Source organism: Anser cygnoides, chromosome 10 (assembly GCF_040182565.1).
Source record: "Anser cygnoides isolate HZ-2024a breed goose chromosome 10, Taihu_goose_T2T_genome, whole genome shotgun sequence".
In the NCBI taxonomy this organism is placed as follows: domain Eukaryota; kingdom Metazoa; phylum Chordata; class Aves; order Anseriformes; family Anatidae; genus Anser; species Anser cygnoides.
The window spans coordinates 1,455,447-1,479,756 of NC_089882.1; the positions used below are offsets into that span (position 1 = coordinate 1,455,447).

At 37.4% G+C, this 24,310-nt stretch overlaps 1 protein-coding gene across 21 annotated transcripts in view; it reads right to left on the reverse strand.

Annotated features, from left to right (window-relative positions):
- The window catches only part of CACNA2D3 (calcium voltage-gated channel auxiliary subunit alpha2delta 3), a 531,247-nt gene that overhangs the window by 381,078 nt on the left and 125,859 nt on the right, over positions 1-24,310 (reverse strand). Inside the window, exon 1 of one of the 21 annotated variants that reach the window (XM_013188467.3) lies at positions 13,216-13,349. The exons of 18 other annotated variants lie outside the window; for them this stretch is intronic. The gene's annotated coding sequence lies outside the window, so the exon portion shown is untranslated. Of the gene's footprint in view, positions 1-1,924; positions 2,390-13,215; positions 13,350-24,310 lie in introns of those variants that run through there. 2 more of the 21 variants (XM_048047537.2, XM_048047532.2) reach the window with 2 other exon arrangements.

Below are 24,310 nucleotides of genomic sequence, written 5' to 3' on the forward strand. Positions count from 1 at the left end.
CATTATTCTGCCCTGCAACCCTCCCCGTTCCAATCTCCGAACACAAACCATGTCCTTTGTATTCCTTTTTCTACTTTGTGTAGCTGATATTTCTTTCTTACAAGTAACTAAAGTTGTAAGACATTTATCAAACAAGCAAGCTCTTGAATTTCACCTTACTGTTTAATAAAACAAGCTAAAAATCAATACACATAGAAACAATCTTAGAACTATAAGTGACTGAGAGTACATTATATTTGATACAGTAGATAAAATAAAACCCGAGTGACCACAGATCACATACTGTAATAGCAACAAAGCCAACAGGATTATGGTAATTAAGTAGTAGAAAGATCAATAGAATACCTGCTGACTGTCCAAAATATAGCAGAGGCGGCTCTTTGAATTTCTGACCCAGAGAACAGCCTGATACATATTTTTTTGTTAGCCCTGCATAATCTATCTTGAGGAAAGAACTTGGTTGTGTACTTAGCCCACAGGTGAACAGGTGAATGTTAGATTTTTTTTCCATGTTCATTGCAAAAAGCAATTTCAAGGAGCCATACAAAGCACAACAAAAAACAATGAACCAAAAAAGAAAATTAGGAAGATTTTTGTAGTCTTTTTCTGGTTTTGTTGTTATTGTTATTACTATTTTAATTCATGGAAGCACAATATCCATTTCTTAATTATGTTTGCTTAGAAGAAAACACGATTTTTGATAGATATACACATCTGCAATTTCATAGCAAAACACAAAACTTAATTGCATTTCAAAAGTTTTGCTTCAAGATATAACCAAAAGCAAAAGCTGCTTGTGGACTGTCCCAGAACAACTACAGAGGAAAAAAAAGGGAAAGCAAAACAGTGTCCCTGATAGTTCTTTATATTTGCTGCATATAACAAATGTGGTATATTTTGAACAAAAACTGGCCTTCACTTATTTTTGATTCATGCCTACATGCTGGCAGTACAATATAAATTTCAGATTGCAGTAAAATCTTGAATTAGCTCAGGCAAAAAGCAACCAAAATCAAAAAAAAAAAAAAGTCACAACCAACTAAAAATCCTCTCCATTAACACAGGACAAATTGAGCCAAATGTTCCATAAAAGATTTGAATTTTGTTTCAGTTATTTCATACAACTCTAATTATTTCTTCATACCGTATATGGGAGATGATTTAACCAAAAACTACTACCAAAGCTGTTGATACTCCCCAGTAACCTTAGACCTCATAAGGTGCCTCAAGGCTCACTCACAGCAACACTGTGTTCTATGAACAACCCCAAAGACTTCTAGGCATCTTCAAAAAGTTTTCAGTGGATTTAAAAATAAACATGGAATTCAGTTTTTCTTAATTGTTCTTTCAATTATTTGTTGCACTTAAATATTACTTCCATATGGTATATAACATCCTTATTATGAAATCATTTTAAAGGAGCTCATCCCCTAAAAGTGAACAGTCAACAGTCAGTGTCAGGGAAAACATGCAAATGATCTCTGCCCACAAATCACAATAAACTTATTTTTCCTCCAGATAATCAGTCTTCCACAAACAAAAGCTCAGTTATATCTATGTGGCAAATTCAGTAGTTAGCTCTTCTTTTTTCATTTTGATTAAAAAAGGAGAAAATGTGCACGAGTCCCATTAATGACTGCGGATACCAGCTTTGTTGTTAGACATGAGTTCCATCAATATTTTGTAAACACTCACTCAGAAAACGCCTTTCCAGTGGAAGCTGAGACATTTTCAGTCACAAGCAACACCCATCTCTCCAGTCATTTTATACTGGATCATTTTCCTTTAATGAGTCTTTGTTAACAGAGAGGTCTTCAACACCAACAGGAGTAGCAGAGATGCTAATCTAGAGCGCTAGAGAAAAAAGGCTCAGGATGACAGTGGGAAGATAGGTTAGTCAGGAGTCAGCACTACTACACGTTACCTGGAGCTATAGATTTCCAACAGGCATCAGCCCTAACCTCAGTCACTATAAAGGAACCTGAGGCACGTACACACCCGTGAATGCTTGCTATGAAAGACAGAGCAGAGGAGTTGGATGGGACAAGGTAAGGCCAGACTGGATGACAGTTCAGTGAAGTCACAGGTCTATCAGCAAACACCACAGATACCTTGAGATCACCAGCACCTAATAATACTGGCACTGACTGCATCATAATAGCACGATGTCACCGCACTGCTGCCCAGCACTAACGCATACAGTGTGACACAGAAGCAGAGCATGAGGCACAGAAGAGGCCTCATGGGATCACTATGGTTGAAGCTACCGGAGTACAGCTCAAATCCCTGAAGAGTTTTGCTGGGCAAGAAGCAAAAGGTTTGTCTGTTAAGTGATATACTTGAAAAATAAACCACCTATGTGCATCTGTTTAGGACACACTAAAAGCTTGTTGGTAGTGATTTATCACTGGAAGAGCGCTGTGAATACCATAAGAAAACAAAGAAGTTTTAATGTGAAAACACGATGAAAAAGTCACTTTAGAATTATTAAATACATATATATGTTGAGATGTAAGAGATGTTTAAAGCACAGAATTTATTATCACAGAACCCACTGAAATCAACTATATAAGCAGTATTGCTAAAAATACTGACGCTCTACTGAGCTAATGAGAGAAAAGTGGCTTTACACAGGATATTTTTCAATAAACAGAAAGACATTTTGAAAAATAAATGGGTGAGTCTGTGCTGGTTGCTTCTGCAGGAAGGCTGTTCCCAGCTGTCCAAAACCGAAGTATTAGCATAAGCCTCAAAGTCCAGTTCTAAGAGACACTATAGTAGAGAAATAGCCAGTTACTTCTGTAGCTATTTCTGTATCTTCCATATTCAAACCAGTTCATTCACACCCAGTTATTACTTTATTTTGTCAGACATTAAACAGAAGAGATAACAGTAATCGTACATATGCATGGCTACATACATACTATGTTCGTTTATTACACACAATCCTCATCTTTCCATTGAAACACAAAAGCTGATATGAGAGAAGAGAAAAATGAGAAAACAGAATAGGATAAAGTTAAAAACATTTAAGTTCAATTATTTTAAAAAGCATGAATATTCTTTAACTAAACCTAAAGCTTAAACATAACACAGCCTTAAAGAAGAAACACACAAGGCAGTAATAGGAACATAATTTTGTTAGCTGTACCAATAATCATCACTACGTTATCACAATAAATGCTGCGTGACTTAGCTTCTATTTCTTAATAAGCCATTTGGCCAACCAACCATCAAGAGACCAGTGGCATGGCACAGTACATCAATATTTGTGTTTCTAAATATTTTCTTTCACTGGATGTAATCCTTATTTTTCTACTGAGACAACTGGAAGATATTTTCTGTATAAACATTCACGGAAAAAAAAATTTAAATAGCAGCAACGTAACATTTAAGTTGAAAAAAGTCTGCTTCCAAACATTACCTTTTTCTGCTAGATTATTGCACACAAGTATTTGTGACTTTCTTGCCTCACCATTATTCCTATATTTTAAAGCTTTTCAATAGCTTGGATCATAAAGCCTCTTTTTCTCTTAGCAAGATACGCAATCCTTCCCTCAACAACCAGAAAAGATATGAATTGTGTCAGAGCCCCTGAGACATGAACTCCTTCACTTATGGTGCTTAAAAGGGTGAAAGAACCGATCTTGTGGGGAAAAGACAAAGACCAAGAAAGCCACACCTAACACGGCACTGAGGCTGTACTGTTCCCAGGCTACACGCAGCAACAAATTACTCTCTCAAAAGAAGAATGTAGGTCTTACATGAAGTGGAACAATTAATTTCACGCTTGTCAGCCCAGTCTCAATAGTGTGTTGATTTGAATCAGATATTTGTGGCGCATTACTGCATGCAGCGGACTGTCTTGATGCCTCCTGAGCAGACATATTGCAATGATGACTATCATTGTAAAACAATCCATCAATAAGAGTAATTACAGTATTGATCAAAATGGCTGGTTGTTCGTATCAGAATCAATTCTCAGGAGTTGCCAGAAACAAATATCTAATGGACTATTCCATCACTGCAGCAACTGAAACAGCTAATATTCTGGAAAGCTCTTAATAATTACTCATTGATTCTAGATTTCTGCTTCAGTAGTTAGCTATACCCTGCTTACTGTTGCTTGAAAGTCAGTCTTAGTGGTTGAAATAAGATTCCAATGCAAATTTATAAAGTGCTAGCATCTGCAAAAAAAAAAAAAAAAATCAGAAACACCTCATATAATTTCACTGCATTCTGCTAATCAGAGGATCTAATTATATTTCTTATTACATTGTTTCTGGGTGAGAAACTTTATTCTGGATGCCGACAGCTCATTTTACAGTGGCTGCTCTTACAGTACTCTACAATAGGCAGGGTGGAATGCATTAAGGCTCAGATTGTAAACAATAGAAAGCTTAATACCATTAATGGGATATTTTCGTGTACATGTCACTCACTACATTACAGATCATGTTGAGACAGCATCAGCTCTTAATGCTGCACTATAAACCCTAGAAGATATCTTCATAACATGTTCCTATTTCATTTTAGATTTGTCTGCTCTCACATCCAAACTGTCCTACTCGTTAACTGCATCTAAGATTATATTAAAATGTGTTTGCATGCTGATATAATCTTAAATAGCCAATAAAAACATATTTAAATTAATAAACTAGCACATTACACAGGCATAGCAAGAGACAGTATTATACCGTTTCTAATAAACTACTTTTATATAACACATTAGCATTATCATCAATTGGAAATCACTAATATTTCCTCTGATGTTTGCTGAAGTAGTGTTAATTATACTCACTCTCTTTTGGTATTCATGTACCATCAATGTAATTAATTTGGAGCTTACTGAAGTGTGAAATGTTCTGCCTTATAATAGATTTCCCAGAACCTCAAACAGCAGTCGACCTTAAGCATTCCCATTTTGCTATGGCTAAATACAGAGGTTGAGTTCAATACTCCAGTATCCTCAATGGTAAAGCAGAAGCATAGGAAATAACAGAAATTTGAAAGCTGTTTTTTGAAAAATGTTTTGCTAACAAGGTTAGCATAAATGTCTTTCATGTGTTGAGATGCCCAAGGTGAGCTGAAACGCGTAAAGGCAACCAATGCAAACAGCATGGCTGAGCTCCGACTCCAGGGTGAAAAAGACTAGCATTGCTTCTATTTGTTTTTAATTGCACAGAGCATCTTTAGCAAATCATTAGAAGTCTTAGAACTAATAATATGGAACATTCTGAAGCACTGATGCTTAGGGCAAAATAAATGAAATTTTGCAAAGCGGGAAAGGTAAGGAACAATTATTGTCTCAGATAACAGCACCCATTTATTCTGTCATTAATGATAATAATAGAACTCCATGAATTTATATAAAACCTGTTTCACACCTCACTGAAGTCCAGAGGAATATTTTTTTCCTGGCATATTTTGGATTAGGCCTCATAACATAGAGCTCTCCATAAACACCAACACAGTGAGAACATTAGATATTTTAAATGTTTAGATATCTAAACATTTTTTTTCCTCAATATAATTCTATTTATACACTCTAAACTGTGCTCCACTTAATTCCATGTTACTAATGTTGTCTTGGCTTTTTTTCCCTCAAAGGGATTACATTTCCACCTTAATGATATCATCAGAAAGTTAATCTATGTTCATGCAAGATGCTTTAATCATTTCCTGCATCTAACAGCTGGGAAAGTCTTTCAAATGCAATAGTAAAACAGTCTAGAAATCTTAGTGCAAGAGCCACCTGACACTGCTATTATCACAGTTTTGTTAATTTTAATCAGGAAAGAGCTATGATTATTCAAATACTACCAAACCAGTTCTGATAAATATCAACCTTTTAATAAGCACCGATATATTTTTAAACCTACAGCCACAAGGGTGAATAATCAGCAGTTCCTACTGTTTCCACTCATCTTGCATCCTTCAGAAAAGGAAAGCTTTGGAAAACATAACATTTAAAACTTACAAAACTAGCTTAAAAACATTCTACAGAAACCCCGAACACAAAACCAGACAAAACAGATGGCAGATCTTCTGCAGAGAACCAGTATTTTCTGCAACATTTGCCGAACAGATGCATCTATTCTGTGCGAAGGGCACAGAGCACAGCATAGTGTTGCAGGACTAGCTTTGAAAAGTCCAAACTCTAGATACAAGAATAAAAGCAGCCTTAAACATGTTTATTCTGTAAATACAGGTAAAAAATTATGACAGAATGCTTTCAAAATATGTCAGCAAAGAATCGCTGTGAGATAGCTATAAATTACAGGACACTAATTTACAGGAAAACTTCTGCAGACGCCAGTCTTCTCTAAACCAAATGCAATCACTGCATTCAGGATATGCATCCTTATGTCTTTTTAAATTATACTTTTAATGCATCATAATATTATATCTTTTAAAAAAAAAAAAAACTTCCTTGAGCAAAAGCTATGCACAGCTGGTGAACGAACATGAGACAATCCTTGCCATCTCAAAACAGCTGACAGAGAAAAACCAACAACGCCCGAGGTGTCCACGTGCCGTCATTAGCACAGAATTAGTTCACTATTTCAGCAAATTATGCTTTGTAAAAAATACGTTTGCCAAAATGATATTGTTTGCTTGATATGCTCTAGAAAAAAAATAAAAAAGGCAACTTTTCTGCATTGTTTCTATTGCTATCATTTAAAACTGCGCATTAACAAACATAATAAAAAATGCTGACAGTGACATTTAGCGTTGATAATGACAGATAATGTTATTAAGCTAGGAGATGTACTTCTAGCATTTTGCAACTATCGCAGGTTGTTACTGTGATAAGCCACCTCCGCTAAGAAGCGGCACATGAAGTCAGTTTCACTGGAGCTGAAGCAGCTCTCTGCACCACAGCAAGTCCCGTTTCTGGTCGTTTCAAAGGGCCAGAATTCTCTGGAGGTAATTAATGCCTAAGGACAAGTTCATAGCATTACTACCTTCCACTCAACTGCATTTCACAAGGGACTGTTTCAACCAAGCTTTGCAAACAGACTGTAAGCCACCTAAATATGTTTTCCTAAAAGTCGTTTTACTAACAGCAACCCCAAACACAGGCTAAGAGCCCCATGAAGCCTGGGTGCACCACGCAGTACTGATGCTTGGAGAAGCTCCCCCCCCACAGTCTGTGTGCTTCTACATTAACCTTGTTACAACCTGGAAAACATTTATGAGTTTTAGAATTTCTTGACAGATTATTATTCCAATTGTCTTGCTTCTCGAGATTTCATATTATAGATTCAGTCTCATGTTATCGATTCAGATAACAAAGAAAAATAATAATTTATCTTTTTAAAAAAAAATCTTTCCACATTTTGTTGCTTTACCCTTTGTTTAATTATACAGTTCCAGCAGAGACATGCACACCTACACTGACTGACATTTTGATTTTAATGCTGTCTAAACAACAGCTTATTAAACACATAAGAAAATCCACATCACTGCAGAAAAGAAGTGGCAGAAACCACTTGCTTCCTTGATGCTTGAAACGTACTATGAACTTTTGGCTTGGAATGAACAGATCTCGTCAATACAGCAAGAGAGCAGGAGTTAAAGCTGACAAGTCTCTGCTCAGCCACCGCATAAATAACCTCAAAAATTGAGAACCTTGCCAGCACAACTGCAAACACTGAGACCTGAGCGTCCATTTGGAAAACAAGAGGAAAATTACTCTGTTGTAAGATGAGTGCAAAATACCACTTACATGAGAACTAAGCAGAGGCAAAAGAAAAGGTTAAGCACTTGGCAGAGCAGATATGATGCTGTCATACCCAAGTGAAAATACCTTCCCTAGCCTGCTTCAGACATCCAGGAATGTAGGGCAATGACTAGAAGGATTCAGTGGATGAACAGTACTTCAAAGAAAGCGGGAAAAAAAATTGAATATTGATAACTTGCTGTCCAAATACCATCCAAATGCTAAGATGCAAAGCCACCAGCATCTTGCAGCACAGTCACCATCAAAGTCAGCAAATTATACTACATATAAAGAACAGGTATGTGCTTTTAAATATACATCAGTTATTGCATACAGCTCCATCCATCAAAAATGGTAAGGCCAAAGGCATAGCAGCACTCTGTGTAAGTAACCTCATATTCCATATTAATGTTAAAACCCTTTTTATGAAACCTGTGGAAACTACTTGGAACAAAAGAGTTGCTCTTGAAAGCTAACCACAACACGATGAGAAATCTTTGTCCACCAAAACATCTTTTACCACGACCATGCTGTTTCCAATTTTCTCCTTTTGGGAAAAGTAGAGAGACATGATGAGCCTGTAATTCACTGGGGATTCAGACTTGGCCAAGATCTGTAGTTCCTCTTGCTTTGACTTATAACACATAAAATTACAGTCCTCAGTAGAAAAAGTTTCCAGCATTTAACTGCTCTGCTATATAACCCTAAAGCCACATGAAGTCTTTATAATTTTTAATTTGAGATGCACAAAATTTAATTTTAAAATATGAATTTTGAATATTCATATTAATTATTCACTTTTCCCTACATGCAATAAGCAGTCTACTTGTTTTTGTAATAAAAATTTTCAATACTTATTTTAAGAGAACGACAATTTATCTGAACAAATTCAAGCATAAATATGAGGCTGACATACATTGTATTAAGCTGCTCTAAGTGGGAAGAAAATTTAACTAAAATAAAATTAACATTCTAACATTCTAATTAACATTCTAACTAAAATAAGATTAACATTCAATTTGTCTTGATATTACACTCTGTCACATAAAATGTATTTTGCAATATGTATGTTGAACAATCAAAATTTTTGAAAGGAAAGGAATTACTAATTTTGTGAAACTGTATGCAATATTACTTACAAGAGAGAAGATTCATGCTTCTAGAATACAACAGGACTTGCTTAACTAAACGCCTAATTAGACACGCATGCAGATCTTAAGTCTTTTTAGTCGGTAAACTACTAAACCAATAGCAATTAAAATGAGACATTTAAGGTAACAGTAACAAGAATACTTACCGAGTTTCATTTATGCACCCGGTGCTATAATCTGGAAATAGAAATCTACTATTTATCTTCGACACAAAAAATGCCTATATGGATGAAGCAACTAATAATTGCTCAGCGATGCATAAAGTATGGCTCAACAACATATTTAATTGTGATTATATCTAAATGTTTGCAGACTGGACAAGGGAGAGACAGAATTAGACTAATTTATGACTAAATTTAACCTTCATCTGATGCAATTATTTTTTTTTCTGACATCAGAAAAAAATGGCCAACCTGGCCAACCTAGGCATCTCTAACCACCGTTCTGCAAACTGCAGCATGCCATGCATAAATAAAGCTTGGCACAAATTATTTTTTTTCCTTCCTTACCTGGGGCATTACGTTAAATAAGCTGTTCCATTATATTTAAGCCAACCTTTATAAAAGTATTTCCAATTCCAATTTATATCATGCATTACTACGAAGCGCACATCAATGCTGATTAAGTCAGCTAATTCAGAGAACATTGCTTCTTCTAAAGACACAAATGGTTTTGTCATCATCTTGTATTCAGACTCTTCTCAACCACGTTGCCAAGATACATTCGCACGTCATTTCAGCCACTAATAATTTTTCATTTACCAATCTGACAAGTAATAAAGTCACCTGTAAGCTTTAATACAGCAAGCCAGAGAAGCTATACTCACGAATATCTAATCCACTTTACACTTGCTTCTTGTTGGCCAGACAGCTGGTGTGCTGTGACCACCGCTTATTACACTTAACACAGCTATTCCACTCCTTCCTAGAGCACCTGCACTGCTGCAGTGTCCAGCTGTTCTTTCTCGTGTTACATTTAGACTGCAGACTTTTGGGGATAAAATTGTCTTTTCATTGCCCTAGGTAACTATACACAACTGAACTCCGAGATGCTCTAAAACAAACATGACAGAATAACAAAATATACACCACATGAAAAATTTACAATTTATGTTGTCTCTGATTTGTCATCAGTATTGTTACTCATACTGTGGAAGTTTTTACAAATAATGTTTTTCAATTCAGTGGTTAAATAAAAGACTTCATCTTGGGTCAAAGTGCGTTATCCCCTTCTTGCCCTTTCATTTTGAAAATAAAACAGAGATGTCAACTTTGAAACAGAAGCGTGGAAACACTTCAAAGGTTGGGTTTCTAATATGCTAAGTCACAAGGTTTTGACTTTTCCAAAACATTCTGGAAGTGACAGAATTAAATGCTTTGCATTTTTTATGGATGTCATCCCACTACAGCGTTAATAATCTCCTGAGTACAAAGATGAAACAATTTAAATCCAAGTCTACGTAAGAGAAGACAAACACGTATTTTTCAGTCTGCCTAAATAGAAAACCCTTGGGAGTTCCTACTAGAACTGCTCCTGTCTGCTGCAAAAGTTGCTGATATTCTCCAAGGACAAGCAAACTGTCTACAGCGTTGTGCTAGTTTTTTGCTGAGATACCAAACATCAATAATAAGGGAAGAGTCTCACTTCTCTTGCTTGGATTTGTCAGAAGCATTTTACTTTGTCACCTTGCCAAAGTTAACATTAGCACATGAAAACTCTAGATCTTGGCTAGAACCACCACCAGGACCACCACAGAGGGCTTGGAAACACCTGGCAGTGACCACTGCAGCTACAAGGACAGAGCCCCAAGGTAAGAGCCAGCCAGTGGAACCAGCACATGCCCACAGCAGCTTAATGCCCCTGATGGCATCCCCTGCCCATCTGTTGTTCTCAGCCAAGCACCTTCTCGAGCCAAAGGCTACCACACCATCAGTCCTAAAGATTAAGTGCTCACAGCCAGAAGTAGCCATTTAAATCCACACAAAGGATGCTTACAACTGGACATATGAAAATCTGTTTGAGGCTTTATCTTTAAAAATGAGCAAATGAAAACCCTCAGGGAAATAACAAATGAACAAGCCACATTTCAAAAAAAAAAAAAAAAGCAATTTAGCTGACAAACTTGAGCACTTGTGAACTAAGGAAAGCTTGATTTATAGTTGAAAAAGCATTTGTGCTTGCTTATGCAAACACTTTATGATGCAAGCTGTAAGTGTGCTGTTTCTTCATGAGATCAGTGACTTTGAGAGTATCCTGTGCACTGAATCTCACAAACTAAGGTTTCAGATGTACAATTTTGCAGTTGCAATGCTTTCTCTGCAAAATTATTACATTTAAGTGCCATTTTATTTCTATTCAATACTAATGGTTTGCATCAATGAAACATTTCTATGGATACAACATTTTAGAGCTCCAGACGTAGATCTGAATCATTAACAGAACGTCAGAAAACCAGACACTAATTCCAACAGCTGAAAATTACTGTAAATAAAAGCTAAAGCTCTGCCTTTGCATGCTTGGTTCACAGAAGATGCTTAATGTTTTGACTCTACCCACTCACATCAGCTTCCACAATTCAGCATAACTTTTACAGAAGGGACTTCTGTACGAAGGTAAATGGGTTAAAAATCTTCAGCCTTCGAAGACAATGCAACTAACCTGAGAAGGCAAAGATGACTGAAATGTGGCTTTGTGCTCTTCAAACCCAATGCTCAACCTACAATAGGTGGTGACCTGGTTTCTGGATGCTGTCTCCCAGTTCTGTGAAATAGCTCTGCTCTGGTAGAACTGCAGAGGAAGCAATGTAAAATTTCATCCACTGGAAAAAGTCAGCCAAGTTACTTTGGCAATTATCAATGATCTCAATATACCTTTAAAAAATAATAATAAAAGAAAAACAGGAGGCTTCCAGATTTCCATTCCACTGAAAAAATGACACTCATCTACAGTGATTTTATTACTCAAACTAAAGCAAAAATCTCTGTGTTAATGAGATACATTTGGGAACTTGGGGTCAAACCCTATGATCGCTAACACAGTGAGAAGATACAAAACATCACAAAGCACTTGAGGGGACTTCCTCACAACATTAATTTTTAGCCTGGCAGAACTATACTCATTATAAGATCCCACAGATGAAAACTAATGTACTGTGAATTTTATACCACTTCATTATAATTCAAATGACTTCCTTCTTACATTTTCATTGTTTGATATACTAGAATACCTCTGCTCCTTTTATATAAAGCATAGGAATAATGTCAATGCTCATCAAATAATGTATTAAATAAGTAATATTCAACAACTACATATGGATGAGTATTATTCAAGTATGTTATGCTACAAAATTGTCATTTCGTATCAAAATATGACTTGTGTAGCAAGGCAAAGAAAAACTAAAAAGGCAAGGAATCTTTTGAGGGAGAAAAAAATCAAAACATATTAATCATTCTTGTACACTATTTTTAAAAATTGATATTTATGAAAAACCTTTCTAAAACTCTCTTTCCTACTCTTAACATTTATTTTCAAATCCTTATGTCTTACCTATGAAATAAGTACATTGACTATATCATCACAGTCTAGTTTGTTTTAAGCCACCAGTGAAAAATTAGCTCACCACCCAATGCATTTTACACAAATTCACAGACCATGGTACAGCACCTCTGGACACTTGGCAGTCCCTTATTGTCCTCCTTATTTTCACTGCAAAGGCTGTTTTGCTGCTTTTCAGAAAGCAGAAAGACCAAGTATTAGTGCCTTTTTGCTCAAGACATTCTTCAGTGTAGGCTGTAGTCTATCATAAAAATATTAAATTAATTGCTGTAACCATAAAATTAGGTTGACAAACTATTTTCCTGCGCTAAATTGCACAGTCTGAACAGTTCACTCCCAGCCTCTTGACATTTTATGTGAGCAATATAAAATGTACTGAATTTCTTCCAGCACTACTGAAAACAGAAGCGTCTCATTACAGGCCAAACAATTTCCGTATCACAACATGGAATGGGTGTTTTGTTTAATCTTCTGATGTACAATCCTTCAAACTCTATTGCTTCCCACTCTGGTACGCTTACTGGAAGCTCTGGGATTGTCTGTATAACAGCACTGGCTTTCATACCTCTTTAACTGTATAGGTTTTTTTTTTCCTTGCTTTTCAGAAAGTGTTTCTGAGCTATAAACACAAAACAAGTTTACAAAGGAAATGGAAAATAAAGTTTTACAGAACTTTGTGTTTGCTTTCACACTGATTTTTCTAAGTAGGTCTAAACCTTATAAATGACTACAGATCACCCAGACAATTTTCTTCCATCCTTGGAGTCTCCGGTGTGTGCTTACCAATCCGAGTCCCACTCTACGCCTGAAAATTTGTCTGGGCAAGGCAGGATCTGACTCTTGGTCAGCAGTCCAAGATTCAGCACTTGAAAATAATTCGCAATGCTTCCTCAAAGCACCTGCAGAGCACAGGAGACCTGCAGCTCGGCACTCCCCTTGCACATTCTGAGCTCGCCTCCAAGTTGTGGGCTCTAAATGCTCTCCACCTGCGGCACACCTCAGCACCACCCCCTCAACAGCTGGCACGTGCTCCTGTGGCAGGCAGTGCCGCTTCGCCAAGGCCGGCTCATTGACGAAAAGAGCAGCTGGGTCCGGGGGAAACAGAGAGAGACTGGGGAGGTGAAGGGAGAGAGGCTGCACCTAAAGAGGTAGCGAGCAGCTGAGGGGAGGCCTGAGAGGGCCTCAAGGAGCCAGAGGCCTGCAGCACGAGCAGAGCTGCTGCTGGCAGGAGACCTCATCTGTGTTTTACAAATCCTTCAGTTAAGTCCCTACGGGGCAGTGAGAAGTCTGTGATTACGCTGTGAGAAGTCACGTCAGAGTCCCCTTGTAACTGAGGTGCAGGAAGTACCTCAGATCACTGGGCCCAGATAAGGGGCAAGAAGGACAGGCACTCTGCCAAGGAGTGGAGCCGCAGGAGCAGCTGGAGAGTGGGGCAGGGCCCCGGCAGAAGGAGCAGGCCCTCACACACCGACTGCAGGTGCTGACCTCCCCCACCCAGCCACATCCAGCTCATCCTAAGGGAGCTGGAAACGCGTTAGCCCTTACAAAGGGCACGGGCTGTGCTTCTTACTTAGCAGTTCTCAAGCTGTGTGGGAAATGACACATGCAGAAATGACACGCAGAGAAAAAACTTAAGATTCACTGCCCTGGTGCCAAAGTGTCTGCCGGAGCAAGTTATATCAATGTGACAGTGCTCACGCCAGAAGGACATACTGCTTCAACACCTGCGTTGCCACAGCTTAGGCTGAAAGAGCTGAGAATAGGCACTTCAGAAAGTGTCACCTTCTATGCAGCACAACTTCTTTCCTTGGAACCTCATTTTCCTGCAAAAGCTTGATTTTTTTTTTTCTCCAGTCTGATGGAAGTGTCTGCTACTGTCACACAGCCCTTTTAAATATGCCGACCATGTCATGAACCTTATTTGCATATTAATAGCTCTCTCTCAAGGGATTAATTGCCTTCCCAGTGGAATCGCACCACGAAACTTCTGCAGGGCTGTTCTGGGTCTGTGACAGGGGTGGCTACAGGCAGTTCAGCAGCTCAAGCCTACCATTTCTGAATTTTGGATTTCTCAGCACTTACCTTTCCGTGTTCTTAAATGCTTTTCAGTAATCATTGGCAGTATGAGATAGAGACAGACCTTTTAAACTGAGCTTACCCAGTTCAATACAGTTATTCAATTTATGATTTTTAAAGATTTTTAAAGATCAAATTAAATAATTTGATTATAGAATTCTACAGCGTGGATAATTTTCACATTAAAAAGTAATTGATACTGTTATAAATGTATAAAACTGGAAATTTGAGTACACTGACATTCTAGAACTCCTTCCTTTCAAAAAGAGAAGAAAAATACGATGCCAGGTTGTTCTCTCTCACAGGCTATTCTGAACTAACACACGCTTAATGAGGCTACACATTTGTAGTCTCTCTTACGGCCACATAGGAGATTTTAAAGCAACTTCACAATATACCGTGACTGAAATTATCTAAATATGCAATAGAACCCATTTGTATCTGAATCCTGGCAACCATGGAACTCACTGCGTAAAATGAGAGACTACCTAGTGTACCTAGTGTTCATGTGAGGCGAGTTCATTAGCTAATATGACAGAGGCTACAGTGAATTTCTGATTTACTGCAGTGACCTGCAATACAAGAATCCGCTTAGCAGATTTCAGATTAAAAAAAAAAAAAAAAAAAAGACTCTTCCAGCAATAACCTATTTATGTTTCTTCTAAAAGGGATAAAGAGTGTAAGGGGAATAGACTAGAGCCTTGGTTTAGATTAGGCATTAAAACCTTTTCTATTTGAAGTGTTATAATAACCTTGTATTCATTCCAAGATTCTTGGGAAAATGTATATACTTCTCAGTTCACAATCTTTTTACAAAGTATTTTACTCACTTGCTCCTCCAGTTCATACTTTCTGTGAGGAGGGAAAAAAAAAAAAACAAAACACAATACCAGTCTAAACACTTCTCCAAATGCAGAGGAAGAATTTCTAGAATATTGTTTGTCACAGTTTGGAACACACTGTCACTGTGGAACACACACATTCATCTCAATGCTTTTTGGGCCCACGCAGATTAAAATAGCAGGAAGTTGTGGGCTTCTTGGTTTGATTTTGTGTCTGTGTGTTTTGGGTTTGTTTTGTTTTGTTTTTGAAGACACCACTGAAATTACTATATCCTTTTCTTGCACTGCTGTTTCAAGGCCTCCATCTCTGCGACTTAGGACATTTCTGCAGAAGCAGACAGTCTCAAAGCCCTCTGCTTTTGCTGTTGTGAAGTCACTAACTTTGATACACTTCAGAACAAAAACCTAATACCTTAATCAGCTAGCAATGAAAACCTAGTTGCAGTGGAGTTCGTATTTACCCTTGACAGAACAGGATAATAAAATATTTAAGTGTATCAGAGAAATAAGCATACATAGAAAACACTACTCAAGGCTGTAAACATAACTCCAGCATCCCCTTTACAACACAGAAATTACCATCTAGCCCAAAGGTGTCCTATACAGATGAAAGGCCAAAGACACTCAACATCTCAGCAAAAAAATGCTTATTTTTTCCATGTAGAAAAATCTCAAGTCACAGATCTTAAATATAATCCCCTTTGTGAGCAAAGAGGGTACAAAATCCTCCATTTGAACATTTGAACACAGGACAAGTCCATTTCAGAAAAGAACACTTATTTTTCCAGAAAAATCTCATCAAGTCACATATCTTAAATACAGTCCCCTCTGTGAGAGAGAAAAAAAAAATCCTCCCTTTGAGCACAGGACAAGTCAACCAACGGAAATCTCTGCCCTTGCTGACCGCTCCTTGATCCTTTCTGCAAGCACCAGACATACTATGCTCCAAGCTCTTTCAGAAGATGCCATCTCTCCTCCTGTAGCATGCCAATATCGCAAATGTTCTCACCAAGAACACCTGCCCGCGATGCACCCACAAATTAACTCCATTCAAGGACCACATGCTGCAGTGTCTGGACTCCAACTGCTACTTCCCAGTAACCTAAATAAAAATCCAACTCCTGCACTGACACTTCAGTGAGACCTAGTGCAATCAACACTTGCAAACTGAACCATCAGTTTACTTCATCACTTTACACTCAGCGCAGCTACAGTAAATTGAAATATGGGAGGTGCTGTTAACACTTATTCAATGGGATATAAATATTTAGACTTGACAACTGGACAGATTCAGGGCATTCACACCACCCCAGAACTGACTCTTACACAGTAAGCGGAATCTCTGAGTTTCACAGGAAGACGCAAGGCTCATTTTATCACCAGCTATTTGCAGAGGGCTGGTCTAAGATTTGAGGAAGATTTGTCCCCTCCCTGTTTGAAAAAGCAGAGTGTTTGATAGCCATTTTCCCTGCCCATTGCACGCAGTATCAATTGGTATTGCTTTCATGCTTTGTAGGATGTCTCAGGGTTATTTGGAAGGCACCTCAAAGTGATTTTATAGTTTAAGTCATTTTTTAAATCTGCATGAAATAAAAGAACAGAATTTATGTGGTCAAAAGGTATGAAACTTCACACAACACTAATTTTATGACCTTTAGACTTTCTGTGCATTAATTATTTCTCTTCATAATTGCAATACAAAGCTTTTGAACCTGGTTCTGGTCAAATATTTCATATTATTCCAGCTTTTGCTGTTGAGAATTACTTGTTTAAATTTAATTAAAAAAAAAAAAAAAAAAAGCTATTTTCTTCCCTAAACAAACCCAGTAAAAAGGAATGCATTGAAGGAAAGGTATAAAACCAGGTGGGTTAGGCGACCTGGACATCATACCGAGAGCACACTTGTGCTCATACATGGATGTTGTCACAGAAAGTTTACACACTGAGATCAAACCTCATCACCAGGTCAGACGCATCTATGCCAAGTTTTCCAAGCTGGTCCACTGACAGATGGTTTCCTTGATGCAAGGAGCCTGGATGTGGTGCAGGCACCTTGGCTGAAAGGGGACTGCGAGCTCACACCTGATTATGGACATTAAATGAATCTAATTATTAAAGAAAGAACTGGGAAAAAGAAACATGTCATACTGAGAGACCCCTTCATTACGTGTGAGACTCAATGTAAAATGCTCCAAACAGGACTCAGTTTTGACATTTTAGCCCTTGAGAATTTTAGTGTAGTGATGAATCTCAAAAATGTTATCTTAAAACAAAAAACCTCTACTGAAATTAGACAAAGATGCACAAAAGTAACTATAAAACATTATGAAAGATGACTTATTTACAGAAAAGTGTGTTCTGTAGCAGAAATATTGTGCTGGGATATATCCCTTCGTAGGAACATAAATAAATTGTATCAACGGAGTGTGAGCCAAATTCATACAATCCTTTTTGGCCTTACTACAGCAGCAGCTTTAGTGAGGACTCAGAAAGGCTTGAAGCCTCTGATCAAAAAAAGGATTATAAATCCGAATAAAATGGATTAAAGGAAACACTGCACATTGCTAAAAATACCAAGCATAATTTAAAAACTGTTCATATGTTACCATTCCATTACACTGATATTTCAGTTAAAAAAATAAAAAAAGAGCTGGGTTTCAATCTGAACATATCTTACAGACTTTGTAATGCATCTTGTCCATCTTAACATCTTGCATGCCTCCATGCCGTTCATGTTTTCGCAGCAGCAGCTGCAGGTGGGCACATGGGGGCTACTGATCATTTACGGCAAAACGCTTTGGTGACAACAAGCCTGAGATGGATCTTCCTAACAAGATCCAGTTTATATACGCATTTTTCTTTCTTTTTTTCCTTTTGAATTTCCCTATTTAAATAGGAAACACAATTAACACAATTAATGAAGACTAAAGGCAATTCTGTACTAGGCTCACTTTGTTAAAACCAACACGTACTAGGAATGATCTTGGCTCTTGGTATTTATGTTGCTGGTCCTCATGATACTACCTGCATGCTTTCCACGTAAGATTTTCAGCCATACTGAACTTCTGAGTATTTGATACATCATCTTGGAGTGAGCCCTGTGCCTTATAGTAGGATTCTTTTTCCAGGGAATGTAGATTTCTGTGTTTAGGTTATTTCAGGATTTGCTTTATATTGTGATTGGTAAGGATTTACAGAATACAGATGCTTTTGTAAGAGCTGCTAATGCTTGTCACCAGCTTTTCTGGGAGCAAAACCAGAGCTTTATAGATTCTTACAGTGACTGCAGCCTCACAGTTACATCACTCGGCTCTTAATCCCTGCTTAGTCCCTAACCCTTTAAACATTTCTGCTTGGGCCAATGGGTCTGTTTATGTTCACAAAATTGTGAGTTTCCATGATTGTTTACAGAACAAATTTTAATACAAAGCAGTCCCAATTTTCCTCTCATTTAAAGCAGTGATGATTCAGAACAAGTCTGAAGATTTGCTTACACTAGAACTCTAGACACTAAATGTATCTAATCAAGATAGATGCAATTATTTCATTGACATACACTTTATACTCCAATATAGTCAAAAACAATTCAGCCCTGAAAAATAGCCAATGCTGGCTTTTTGTCACCCTGTGAAATACATTGAAATACATTGAAATAAGCTAAAAAGACAGCCATGAAACACCAACTTTGGATAGTTAAAGCCAGGCTACCCTCAGTTCTGCCAGGTTCTCAGGTTTCCATGAGAATGACCTCAGACATACAGCACCTCCACATCAGCATCCAAACACAAAATTCACTCAGGTGGCACTGCAAACAAGAAATTAGAGAGCTGAAGTGATGCTCAATCCCAGCTGGCCACTCAGTTCTCCACGGGGATGCCGGATGAGACATGCAAGTACCCTTCATCACCACTACTCATGTTCAGGATTTTAATATAGGCAGTCCATCATCAGGAGGATATTAAGTGTTACTCCCCTTCCTTATAAATTCTTGCAGGTGCTGCAATTTCTAAGAAAAGCATAGGGTAGGGGGGGCAATACATTTAGCAATCCCAGTTTAATCTAGCACTGCATGGAAGTCAAACCTTGTCGTCATTAGGAAGTCCTTCACCTGTCAATTTACTGCCAGCATTCCTATGTTTATAAATGAAATAATTCAGATCTTTTAGAATCTTTTAGAATTTCTCTATTTTCTATGCAACTACTAGATGAAGAATCAAAAGCAATTTTGAAATAGCCAAGCATCATCTTCATTGAGAAAGCAAATGGCTCACATTTTCAGTTTATTCATCAGAAAGGATTTTACCCATATTCTTCCAAATATTTCATTACAATCAGAATAGAATGTAAAAGAAAAAATATAGCCACAAATCCTAGAAACCTGTATTTTAAAAGGTAAAAATTTTGAATTGTTGTAATACATTATTACCAAAAGCATTTATGAAATATTGTTCATTCTCCATTATAATGTTTCAAATTAAAATCCAACTAATTAAACAGATGCAAATTAAAAAAAAAAAAAAAGAACATTCTGTAAAGATTTTAAATTTTCTGTGTTCTGAACAGAACTGGAATCATTGCTTTTTGAACTGAATGTGTTTCCTCACTTTATATATATTTTAAAAAAAAAGGATGTACACTGCACGATGTACATTTGGTTCTCTTTATAGTCAAACTACCAGAATCAAAGCGTTTCCATTCTGCCCATGGTAGGAGCGACCTAATATGCAAAATCAGCATTGGTACTACGTGGGGAATAGATGTTGGCTTTTAGAAAGCTGCTCAGCTTCTCAGATGTGGCCACCTGCATAAATCAGTGAAGATGACTTTGGTAGAAAGAGTAGGCACTACTTCATGTTAACTACAAACTCTGCTTGAATAACACTACTACGCTGATATGAGGTACATCAGTGTTTGTCTCAGAGTTAAACAGCGCCACATAACCAGTAGCACTTGTTTAAAATGTGAGGCGTGGATTTAAGAACTTGGTAATGAACAAAACAAACATAACATTTCTCAGGCGCCTAGACGACCTCCAGCCAAAACGCCTTTCCCCCAGCTGCAGCGAAGGCCGAGGCCGGCCGCTCGGCCCCAGGGAAGCCGGGGCTCTGCAGCAGAGAAGCGGGGAGCTGATCGCTTCTTCGGGGAGCGCCCACAGGCGAGCCCCCCCCCAGGAAAAGGGCTGTTATCGGCTGCAGGCAGGCTCTTATCAGCGCTTCCATTAAAGTGCCCTGCACTGCTTCCAGTGATAAAATTACCAGGAAGGAATTTTAAATGCATTATTGATTTACTGCTGGGGGGCAGGAGCCAACTTAACTCCTTGTGGTACTGCGTAAATACCATATGACTAACCCCTGATGATTTTCTTTTTAAGTTAAATGGTTGCGTTTTCCTTGCTAGCCATTAATAGACCCTTTTCCAAACACACATCATGCTGGGTGCCCTCAAGATCTTTTTAGGTAAATGACAGCTGCGAGTGGTCAGCCTCTCAGAGGTGACCCTCAGCATCTCACTGCATGCACTTCCCGTTGTGCTTTTCTTGTTTGTTGGTTTGGCGTTGGTTTTAAACAGAAACATGAGTCTAACAAAAAAAAAAATAAGCCAGCAAAATATCACACTTCTGCAGACACTTCTGTTCTCAGTCACAAAAACCTCATTTGTCTCATTTCAAACAAACAGCATATGCAGTCGCTTCTTGTCTTTGCAAACGTGCTTCTGTTAAAACAGGAATTAACCATGCACAATAAATTACTGTTTGTCTGAACCTGTAAATACTGATGGCTCTTTAGTTTACAAACCTTACTGTAATTATTACTTGGTGCTGTTTTAAATCACCATGCCCCTTGGGTCCATTACTTCGCCATTTAGTTCAAAAATAATTTTCCAGATAAAGTACCTTCTAAACATTTTTGCTTTCCCTCTAGATAAATCATTACACTAATTGTTTATCACAAAACTGCAGGCTGTCAAAGGATTAGGAGAAAACAGAGGAGTTGTATTTAATTCTATTTGATAGAATTAAAAAGGAAGAAAAATGGAAAAAATCAAGACTACAGATTGCATACACCTTTTACAGAGTTAAGACTTGACAGCATCAAAATTTAAACAGAATAGAGGCACTTCCTAACATTATTTTCTTGACAAAATCTATTAAGCGAAGTGTGAAATGTAACTAATTCCCTTAAAATACAGTACAGTTACAAGAACAACATGTGGTCAGAATATTTTACTTATAACAGCAGATTTCTTTTTTTTTTTTTTCCTGCAACTAACTGCAGACAGAAGATATAGAAATCACTTGAATTCATAACTTTTATAACGCTATTGATGAAATTATAACCACAGTGACTTTTGCCGATCAGGAAGCACAAAACTCTCTCAATTATTCCAATTTCCAGAGGAGAAGCAAAGGCCACTAAGTTAACACTGCTCCCCCCCACCCACCACCAGTTGTTTTTTCTTTTTTCCCAGTAAATTAAGCAGAACTAACATGAAATTCAGAGAAACTTTTGGCATTGGTATTCCACAGCTTTTTTTTTTTTTTTTTAATAAACACTATAGTAACATGCACACACTTCAAAGGTCATCACTGAAAATTCATAAAGCTAACACCTACATCACTACCCCACCCTATCCCCACCAGAAAAAAAATTATGCATGCTTTGAACAAAGAGCTGTAAGAACTGCATGCGCAGGAGGAGTGCCTTGTTAGGAAGAAGACCACCAGTGTCTTCTACAGCACTGCTCCACTTCTCTCCTGTAAGCAAGCTCCAAAGATGGGCTTAAACACAGTGCCACAAAAACCAACGGCTGGCACAAAATCTTTACACTTTGATATCTAGACAAGTAGCATAAGTGACGGAGAGAGGCCATCTCACCATCTGAAACTGAAATCCAGAGCACCACCCATTAAATGGTTGCCTTTTTATACTAACGCTGATTACCAGCTCACTGGCACCAACTTTTTACCCTGGCTGGCTGAATTTGCTTTTCGGGATAGATACAGAACACTTCCTATAGTCTAGCAGATATTTGGTTTTCTATTGTGCATTAGTTCAGGTTTCATAACTAGTCTTTAAAATCACATCTGCGATCTAAGGAATCCAAGTTCCTGCAGTTATGAAAAGATTACAGGGAGGTGAAAAAAATGAATATGCCAAGTGATGTGAATATGCATGGACAAATATTATCTGTTCTTCTTGTCTTCTTTTGGTAAATGGGTAGAGGAGAAACATAAATCATTGCCCAGTGTGCATTCAACTAGCTCCTCTTGATTCCTATTTCAATTATTAGAACAACACCAGACAAGTGTGCATAAAGAAATTAGGTAATTATACACCAACCCCTAGCATGTCTGATTCCTTTAACTCACCAGTTTGAAGGGCAAAAAGACAGACTTTGGACCTATATAGAAATTTATCTTGAAAATTGAATTAACTCAAATTAATGCTGCTCTTTTCCATTTTTCCCTGCAGACTTCAGTGCATTTAGTCCTCTGCTGCTGTAATTGAATGAAATGCACAGATTAACATTGTTTACAGAACTTCTCCTGAAATAAATATGTAGCTTTGATCTGGACCTGAAATGTTTATTTACCTTTTACAGAATTTAAAAAAAAAAAAAAATAGCCAGAAAAAAAAAGTTAGTTCTCATAATGTTTTATAAATATGGAAAAATGAAATGCTCCCAAGACAACTTGTCAAAAAAAAATATGCACCCTTTTTTTCTTTTTTTCCCAACATTTGCTTTTCCGTGCTAAATTCAGGAAAGAGAAGGGGGGAAGTTAGTGAATGAAAGAAGAAACAGTAATAGCCTTCCAGAATAGCCTACCTAAGAATAAAGTTGTCTTACGATTGATTTGGCAATAAAGACATCATAAGTACCTTTGGCAGAAGTGCATTATCCTTAAAAATTTCTAACCTGACTTTTTCCACCTTCCACCAAATCACATGGGTTTCTTTTCAGATGTCAGTCAGAAATGTGGAGAATGTGAACTGGACCAATGTTGCAAAACACGTCTTAAACACACTTACAGCATTCTACTCTAACCAAGTAAAAAATACTGATAAAATTAAAAACAAACATGAATGGTTGTGTAGAGCTTTAAAGATGCTTCAGCTGGAATAAATAAATGGGTATTCTGTCAATGAAAAATGCACAATGAGACTTGGACACATTATCACCATCATAGCTTCAAAACTGGTGCAGAAGTACTCTTACAGCAGTGGAAATAAATTTTGCATGCTAAATAAAAACTGACAAAAGATGTATATGCCCACATTGTCAGCATGTTCCTTGCTGCCAAAAGCCAGTCTGCTGTCAAATAGATTATGTTCATTTGGCCTTTGGGAATAGTAGCATCTTAGAATTTCAATTTCAAAATATAATTAGGAAAAAAAAAAAGAAAAGAAACATTAACACGGCTGGAGGAATACCTTGTATAGAATACTTAATTCAGGATCAGAATTTTTCTTTGGTATTTTACTGGAAACCAATGAAGCAGCTAGAGACTGGGACATACAAAATGCTATGCCAATACTGCACAGACTGGTTTTCCACCAAAACCCAAGTATTTCAATGGAAATGAGGGCAAATACCCTGCAAGCCAGGTACAAGGTAGAGTACAAGGTCCAGCCACAAACCCACTCAGTGAAGAACAGCAATACATACTTGGCAAAGGTTTCCACTCATACATTGTGGAAATATTAGAAAGTATCATGATTCAAGAAAAGATTTTTTTCCATACAGCACTGCTTTTCAGCTTTGTTTTTCCACGTAGGCAATGACAAGACCTTGAGGAAGGCTAATAACGCACTAATCTTTTGCATCGGAAAGCAGAGATAAACGTTGAAACATTTAAAAAAACAGATAACTGTAAGTGAATAACAGATTCACTTAACCAAACATTTTATTTCCTGTATCTTGAATAATTAACAAAAAAAAAGTGTTTACCAACAATTATA